Genomic DNA, 9978 nt, shown 5'->3' with positions numbered 1-9978 from the left:
CAGAGTAATAAATAAGTTAAAAGATTGTGAGCAATTGCAAAATGACCTCGATAATGTTGTGAGATGGACAGTAGGCAATGGTATGATGATAAACGGGGTTGAAAGTCAGTTTGTAAGTTTCACAAATAGGAAAAGTGCTCTCAATTTTAATTACTGCGTTGATGGGCTGAAAGTTCCTTTTGGGGATCATTGTAAGTATCTAGGTGTTAATATAAGAAAATACCTTCATTGGTGTAATCACATAAATATGATTGTTATAAAGGGCACAGATCGCTGCACATGGTTATGAGGGTATTTAGGGGTTGTAGTAAGGATGTAAACGAGAGGGCATATAAGTCTCTGGTAAGACCCCAACTAGAGTATGGTTCCAGTGTATGGGACCCTTACCAGGATTACTTGATTCAAGAACTGAAAAAAAATCCAAAGAAAAGCAGCTCGATTTGTTCTGGGCGATTTCCGACAAAAGAATAGCGTTACAAAAATGTTGCAAAGTTTGGGCTGGGAAGATTTGGGAGAAAGGAGACGAGCTGCTCGATTAAGTGGTATGTTCCGAGCTGTCAGTGGAGAGATGGCGTGGGAGGACATCAGTAGACGAATAAGTTTGAGCGGTGTCTTTAAAAGTAGGAAAGATCACAATATGAAGATAAAGTTGGAATTCAAGAGGACAAATTAGGGCAAATATTCGTTTGTAGGAAAGGGAGTTAGGGATTGGAATAACTTACCAAGGGAAATGTTCAATAATTTTCCAATTTCTTTGCGATCATTTAAGAAAAGGCTAGGAAAACAACAGATAGGGAATCTGCCACCTGGGCGACTGCGCTAAATGCAGATCAGTAGTGATTGATTATGATTATTGTACTTCTATTTCCTTTAATTTACACAGTTACTGTCAATGTTTCGCTTCCGTACAATTTTGTTACTCTACAAAGAAATTATTCAGAAACATCTGTCTAATAAGCATATCTAATTTGGAGGGAAGAGCGTTTCTCTTCTTTAGGGAAGCTTTTATTTTGCAAGTCTGCATTTTATATTTTTTTGCATCTACCGTGATTGGGTTTTATTAGACACCATAAACTCCCTTTATTTCTTGAATAACGAAGGTAAACATTCATGAATAAAGCTATTACAGTTCTTGAGAAAAAGGAAAATATATAAACATAAAAAAATAATAGTGTTTTGTTAGAATTCAATAATATCCAAAACAACCAATGTAATACGGTACCTCGAAAGGTTTATCGGGATCGTCTCAAAGTTAAGGCAACCGAGCGTGGTGAGGCGTGTTCCGCGTTACTAGAGCCCGAACCGAACACGTCTACTGCCAAGTGGCGGAAAATGATAAGGAACTCATGGATGTGGATGCTGATCACCCTGGTCTAATCAACATTGTCTTGAAGGTTTGTAAATTTGTAGAGAATTAAGAAATGAACAATAAAATTTCAAACTCGTATTGACTAGAAAATTTATTTCGACAACATCTATCAGGTGGTATATATTCTACGTCCATTCGTGCGGCCAGGACCCAGACACAACCATATTCAATTTTTTTGTACGGATAGATTTCGCATACAACTCACTTAATGAAAAATCCGCACTACATAATATTGTCCCCATTTCTAACATCAAGTAATATGCCCCAGACTAGTCAGCCGCTCCCAGGGGGTGCTCAGTTCGAATTATGTTAACATATTGCCCTAAAGTTATATACATGAGGAACATATGACATAATATGGACACGGTGAGGTCAACTACAAGCTATAAATAAAGCAAGGCGAAGCATGACGTCAATTTTGTAGGAAAATCTGTTTATTAAAATAAACTAGAAAACGATTAAAAAAATAGCAAAAAGTATCAAATGATTCAAATTTTTACATGACTCAGAATTTTCTTTCAGCATGATGAAGTCCATCTTGAGAATCAAAAATATATTAGGAATGTACAATGTATGCCGGCACATATACTTAACATATCAAATCAAATCTTGAAGTTTCATTAATTTCTCACCTTGGGCTTGCGTGCTCGCACCACGCCCCTGGCTTTACTTTTGTTAACACTCTCAACTGTAAACGAGTACATTCCCTTTCCTGCACACTTGACATTGCAGTAGGGATCCCTAACCTTAAGAAAAGACGTGATTTATTGAGCAGAGGGGAGACAAAACTAACCTATCTGTACAATATTTAACACCCTGAGTGGTAAAACGTCCTACCAAATATATACACCTCGAATCATGAGCAATATCATGAGCACAACAAACATCGTGGATCGGAAACACACACAATAAAATCACAAAAATGGTAAATATACACAATCACAGAAACAAAAACATGATGTCATATTTTCCAGGGTTCACCAAGAAAAGCATGCGGCAATTACGGAACTTTCACTCATTCAAAGACTCGATGGAAAATATAAGGAAATAAATTTACACTTTGAACAACACTTCCTATTCAACGTAGGTTCCTGAAATAAATTAGATGACGCAAAATGAATCAACTGGTGGACTTTATAACGACAGGCACAAATCAACGTAGATTTCTGAAATAAATTATATGACACAAATTCAAAAAGTAACAGAGTAGGCTTTAATTTTCAACACATATCTCAACGTTGGTTCCTGAAATAAATCACATGACACAAATGTTTCTCAGCGCGGTTATATCGTAAAAGAAAATCCAAACTAAACGTCGCGATATAAAAATCTCGTCTACTGCAACAACTGTAGCGACATGAACAAAAACCAATAAAATCACGAAGTATAGGGCGCTAAAATAAAACTCTTTTCTGTAGACACGCATATCACCCTCGTCAACACACGGCGGAATGACACAGAAAAGAGATTCAGTATCCAAAAATAAAGCAGCAAACATCAAAACACAGGATCCAACCCTTTACACTCGCTGCTCAACAGTCTACCCGAGGCAAGTCACTAAAACACGAATATGCAGGTTTTTCATATGAGGGACGCGTCCTCTTACTCAAAATCACACTAAGCCATACCACTTGTCGTGAAGTTGCCAAAACTGAATAGGTATATGAAATGACGTCGTCTAACATTCGCTTACATGACAAGAAACAAGACCGGGCTGGTCACAAATCAAAGCACTTGCGCTCGTAAAGTTACAACATGAATAATAAAGTGGCCAACTCTGTAATAATACGATGACTTGAAACTAAGAAATAGCAACATAGACAATCGATCATGTCTGAACATCGGAAAGTTACTGAAATATCTCAATCTTACAACTCGAGAAACTCGCATTAATAATACATTTTACATAAGATGGATTCTAATTATTAGGAACTTGAAATACGAAACTGCGTTCGAGGAACTCGTGAATCAAACACTAATTAATGCTCATCCAGATATTCAAAATAGTCGTGAAGATGACGCTATCAAAATTTGTGGGAACTCCACCGTCTCACACATACTCATTCACACATCATGCAATAAATCCCAGAAAACGTGACGGCATGTTTCCGCACGCTTTGAGCTCCCCTTAATACTTTACTCTAGTCCTCCCTGACTTTAATTTAAATTCTTATTTACATTTACATTTAAGCTCCGAGGCGTACACTGCGTTTCAAACATCAAAGCAAACAAATCAAAAATATATCAGAGGCTAAAAGTAAGAAACAGACTCGTAAAGAAATGACGCAAACCACTCAGATAAAAATCTGCATAAAATGAAAAGAAAACAAGCTGTGACATTATGCGAACGGTCAACATTTATGTTACAATTACATTTACATTAACAAGCTTCCTAACATTTACTTGAAATAGGACGTAGTCGTAGCAAACAAAAGCTAAATATACTGAAATTAAATATCAAAACTAACCTATCCCCTTTTCAAAATTAAAACACGTTCACATTCACATAATTACATTGAAAGTTCTGTACTCATCTATTTTGTTGAATTATCGCCGCCAACCTTAGGAACAGCTGGCCCCCATCGTGTTTTATCCAGCCATATCGATGATGATGCCTTCAGAAAAGACTTTGGTCAGTCCTTTGGTCTCCATCCTGGCGTACAAATGTGATATCGTATTTTCCGTCCCTGCTTCTGCTTCTGGGTGTCGTGTAAAACATCATCTGTTTCACGATGTAGAAACTAGGTCAAGATTAACCTGCCGGTTACTAGAGTACTATGGCCGGGGTAATTTCCATTGACCATGAAACCAGTTCTCATTCATCCTAGGGGAAGAACTCCTCTTACCTCACCGTAACTAAGTCAGATATATCCCATTTAAATGCAGGACTGGAAATTACTGAATTTGATGACCTCGTAAAATCTGTTTACACAGACAAACTACTAAACATTGAATGACTATCTGGAAACTGTTCTTCCCTCCAGAAATCGGAAAATAAAAGCCATTCTCAAAAGTTAACATCTTGAATAATTGAAGTGCACACTGAGCGTCTTAAGCGAAAGTTCAAGTCCCCACACGATCAAGAAACATAAGTTCTGAACCGCACTCGCGTAAATAATACTTTTCTGGATGTTACCTGCACATAACCTCCCCGAATAATAATGTAGCTAGCCCACGCACTCATCGCTTTTATCAATTCGTCAACCTTAGACGCTGTTGTATCCTCGATCGGGGTCATCACTCGCATAGACCAACGCCTAATCAAATTTACTGTGGCTCTATCATTTCATTGGCTTAACACATCGCGTATCCGATGCTTACTTCTAACGTATATTTGCAGCTTCTCTAGTCACTCGCTCGGCCTCCAGAATATCGTCCTTTGGTCTGGCCGTTGGAGTTCTATTGTCTCCTTGTACTACTTTGTGTACGTCATGTCGAAATTCCTCCTTCTAAACTTAGTTGAAGAGCAAATAAACTCAAGCTCCAAGCTCCCTGCAGAAATTGTGACATGTACTACTGAATTTAGACGTTACCTGTCAGTTACTAGTACTTAATAAAAATGAATAATTCTTTATACGTTCGAATAGATGACTGATTAATTAAATGAGCAATTCAGTAAGGCTCAATAATATCTACTTCTTTATTCCGTTTTCGGAGAACTGCATTATTCTCTCATCTAAACTCACTGTTGGTGGCATGATAAGCAAAAGTTCACTAACTGCAGATCCTGCGCTGGAAAGAACAGTACAGAGATGCAAGCCACACACTCGTTCGCTGTGTCGGCCCTCCATTATTGCTGGAACCAAGGAACCTTCAAGGAACGGAATGGGACTGAAATCGCTGGTTGACGTGCTTTTTTTCCTTTCCTAAGGATATGCATTTATCCTTCCATTTAAATTCTCTGAGCTGCAGGCTACTAATATTGTTATTATTTATTATTAACAAATCCAGTATATCCCAGTGGCAATGGACACTGACAGTAGTGTGATAATTATACCTCGGATTTTTAGGTGGTAATAGGTTAGAATGCAAAGTAATTTGGTTTGTAGGAAGTGTCATGCAACCCGTTGTACCATAATGTAGGAAGAGTAGAATAAATTCCAGTATCTCTATGGGCTGTACCCCTAACATCTATGCAAATCTCATAGCATAACCGTTGTACAGTGTAAGGTATACTTGTTACTGGCTTAAGTAAGTTTGCATTCTAACCTATCAGTACCTAATAATTCGGACTCTAGTGATAATACAGTAAAGTAAAAACGTAATGATAACAACGATGTCAACAACAACAAGTGTACAAGAAGTAATTCCATGGAAAGAAAATATTACAAGAAATATTACTAAGATCTCGAGAAGTTGCTGAATGGTATGGATGAAGTCTTGGGTAAGGAGTACCAGATGAAAGTAAATAAGTCCAAAACAAAAGTAATGGAGTGCAGTCGAACGAAGGCAGGTGATGTAGGAAACATTAGATTAGGAAATGAAGTCTTAAAGGAAGTAGATGAATATTGTTACTTGGGTAGTAAAATAACTAACGATGGCAGAAGTAAGGAGGACATAAAATGCAGACTAGCACAAGCAAGGAAGAGCTTTCTTAAGAAAAGAAATTTGCTCACTTCAAACATTGACATCGGAATCAGAAAGATGTTTTTGAAGACTTTCATGTGGAGTGTGGCATTGTATGGAAGTGAAACATGGACGATAACTAGCTCAGAAAGAAAGAGAATAGAAGCTTTGGAAATGTGGTGTTACAGAAGAATGCTGAAGGTGAGATGGATAGATCGAATCACGAATGAAGAGATACTGAATCGAATTGGTGAGAGGAGATCGATTTGCAAGTATGAAGAATGAGGCATTCTTGTTAAATTAGTTTTTAGTAATGTTTTACGTACAATCGCTATTAAGCAGGTTCACCAACAGCTGATGATGACCATTTACAGGTCAAAACAGGTACTGTTTTAATGTAGATAACTTTAAACATTTTGTAATAAAGTATTGATTAGGTGAAAATCTCATTCTTCATACGTGTATTCTTAATTCATCAATACGAACAATGAAGCTGATAGATTATAGAGATCGATTTGGATAAATTTGACGAGAAGAAGAGATAGAATGATAGGACACATCTTAAGACACTCAGGACTTGTTCAGTTGGTTTTTGAAGGAAGTGTAGGTGGTAAGAACGGTAGGGGTAGACCAAGGTATGGATATGACAAGCAGATTAGAGCACATGTAGGATGCAATAGTTACGTAGAAATGAAAAGGTTAGCATAGGATAGGGTGGCATGGAAAGCTGCATCAAACCAGTCTATGGACTGATGACTCGAACACATTACTAAAAAATATTTCGGCTATCGCAGAATAACCGAGTTACATCCTGTTGACTGTGTACTCTGTGGTCAAATGTATTATTGAAGACAACTGATGTTTACGCCAAAGAAGCTATAAAGATGTTTCAATGCAATATTCCGATAAATTTGCATAAAGACAATTCATGTAGCTATTAATAGCCTGGTGCAGCTCTTGTAAAGCTCGTCCTCGCACGAGACTGCACGGCGTCTACCGGTTATGGGAATTAACTATTTAAGATTCAAATTACAGACCTGGCCAGAAATTGAACCTGAGGGCGTAGGGACCGAAGGCCTCTACGCTGATTATTCAATGAAGGAGCCGGACCCATAGGTGCGATAAAATAAAACTATTAAAATGATAACATATTGGCGATAGGTAGCTGTGATTAGTTGAATTTCTCTATATTATTCTTATACTAGGTTGCCAGCCCCTGGTGTAGAGGTAGCACGCCTGCTACTTGCCCTGAGGCTCCGACTTCGATCCCCGTTGAAGTCAGGGATTTTTACCTGGACCTGAGAGCTGGTTCGAACTCCACACTGCCTACATGGTTGCAATTGAGGAGCTATTTGACGTTCATATAGCATCCTCGGTCTAGAAGACCAAGAAAAACGACCGAGAGGATTCGTACTCCGAACGCGCGTTACCTCACAATCTGCACGCCTTCGCGCTGCGCAGTGGTCACTTGGCGGCCAAAGGCCCTTCTCAATATACACCGTAGCGTGCCAGCAGTATTTTTCGGTACAGAGAAAGCTATTGACACTGTTTGACACGACAATCTAATAGACCCTAAACTTTTGGAAGAGTATAAAGTTCCCAAATATCTAGTCAATTTTTTTTTGCTATTTACTTTACGTCGCTCCGACACAGATAAGTCTTATGGCGACGATGGGACAGGAAAATCCTAGGAATGGGAAGGAAGCGACCGTGGCCTTAATTAAGGTACAGCCCCAGCATTTGCCTGGTGTGAAAATGGGAAACCAAGGAAAACCATCTTCAGGGCTGCCGACAGTGGGATTCGAACCCACTATTTCCCGGATGTGAGCTCACAGCTGCGCGCTCTTAACCGCACGGCCAACTCGCCCGGTAGTCAAAATTTTACAGTCATATTTGACGACTATGTTATTTTCATTGCAGATATTTTAGATTGGCATTTTCTGTTATCGAATGTTTGTGCTTTCATTTTATGAACTCTGTTTATTACTTCCACAGACTCCATTTCTTTCTCTAGCTTGCTTCTTTCATCCGACTGGGATGCTCTCAAGTTGGAAATAGATGACTGAAGGGAGGCAAGTTTAGTAACATAGGCATCACATTCACTACACATGTCTCTTCTAGGATACCCAAATCTGTTATTAAATTTGCTGTTAAATATGTCCCTGTAACTTTCATTGCTTAGTGGATGTGCTGCACATTTCACTTTATACATCTCGTACAACTTACGTACTGTTATCTCCTCAGACCAATATACTTAGGCTTGAATCATACAAGCTATAATGTGACTTTCTACCTTTTAGCTTACGTGAACATTCTTATGAATATAACATAAAACTGGGGAGAGGAAAGCTGCCTGAAATTAAATTTTATTCTTCCTGTGAGGGGGAGCAATCCACCCGACGGATACTCAGAGCTGGGGAGGGATGCTGTCCCCCAGCCTATACGGCCCACATGTGAACGACCTTCTAACCCGTCAAGGAGTGGAGGTCCAACAATACGCGGATGACATAGCAATTTACACCAGTACGAGGAAAAAGACTATGCTGTCCGCGCGCTGCAACAATGGATCTCCCTACCGGGCGAGTTGGCCGTGCGGTTAGGGTCGCGCGGCTGTGAGCTTGCCTGCGGGAGATAGTGGGTTCGAATCCCACTGTTGGCATCCCTGAAGATGGTTTTCCGTGGTTTTTCATTTTTACACCAGGAAAATGCTGAGGCTGTACCTTAATTAATTAAGGCCACTTCCTTCCCACTCCTAGGCCTTTCCTATCCCACCGTCGCCATAAGACCTATCTATGTCGGTGCGACGTAAAGCCACTAGCAAAAAAAAAAGAAAAATACAATGGATCTCGTCTTTCTTGGGGAAGTGTGTCCGAATCAAGATGAATATAAATCCCACGAAAACTCAGGTAATTGTTTTCACCAAGCGTCGGCCTAGATTCGGTCAACTTACTATTAATAATGTCTCTTTGTCTTGGACAGACAAAATTAAATATCTCGGACTTCCTATGGAAAGAAGTATGCCCTGGAGATACAATATACAAGCCTTACAGCGTGCCACAGCACGGATGAAGGCTCTGAGAGCTCTGCTGGGAAATAAATATAAAATATATCTGTACACAAGTATTAAGACCTGGCATGTATCAGGCCCATCCTACTGTATGGCTGTGAAGTCTGCGGCTATATTGCTAAAATTCCGCTTCCTAAATTACAGATTTTTAAAAATAGGACACTCAGAATGATGACAGAAGCACCAAGACAGAAATCTAACAGGTAGATACCAACAGAACGTATTCCGAATGTTAGATCTGAGATAAAAAATAGTAAAGATGACCAAAGCTAAAATCCTCCTCAGCCTTTCCACAGACCCTGGCATCCTACTCTCAAAACGGGTCGTAAGAACCAAGAAGCCGAACACACATTTCAAACATCACGGCCCTTGACTGATTTATGACCTGTTTTAACATGAAGTAGGAATCTGTTTCGGCCTTTCACTATTTGATAAACTTTCTCTCACTAAATAACTTCAAAATTTAACCCCTCACAGGGGCCGTTTGTTAAGAAGGGACGTCTCTCCTTCCACTCCGAAAATAGCTCTTCGACTCAAAATTAAATCCCATTCCTCAGCGAAGCCAACGGCCATACCGTGTTGAATACACCGGTTCTCGTCCGATCACCACAGTTAAGCAACATTGGGCGTGGTCAGTACTTGGGTGGGTGAGGGTGACCGCTTGGGAACACCACGTGCCGTTGACTCAATTCCCTTTGCCAACGGCCGTAGCCGTGTTGATACAACGGCTCCCGTGAGATCTCTGAAGTTAAGTAACTTTGGGCGTGGTCAAGATTTGGATGGGTTGCCACGCGCTGTTGGTGGAGGTAAGGGAATGGAGGAGCGGAAAGGAACTGGCGACCCTACCGCACGTAAACTCCGGCTCAGGCACACCTCTACGGAGGTTCGGGCCTGCCTTTGGGCAGAATACACCCTTACCTTTTTACCTCGCCGAAACGGGGATTTCTTCTCTGACGGTAGGTGAAAACCGCCTCTC

The 9978-nt window shown here is 39.9% G+C and overlaps 1 pseudogene; it reads left to right on the top strand.

Annotated features, from left to right (window-relative positions):
- Positions 1–9563: 9563 nt before the first annotated feature.
- LOC136867552 (5S ribosomal RNA) lies at positions 9564–9688 on the top strand (annotated as a pseudogene).
- Positions 9689–9978: the final 290 nt, after the last annotated feature.

This window comes from Anabrus simplex, chromosome 3, assembly GCF_040414725.1.
Source record: "Anabrus simplex isolate iqAnaSimp1 chromosome 3, ASM4041472v1, whole genome shotgun sequence".
Lineage (NCBI taxonomy): Eukaryota > Metazoa > Arthropoda > Insecta > Orthoptera > Tettigoniidae > Anabrus > Anabrus simplex.
This window is presented reverse-complemented; position numbering and strand designations above follow the sequence as displayed.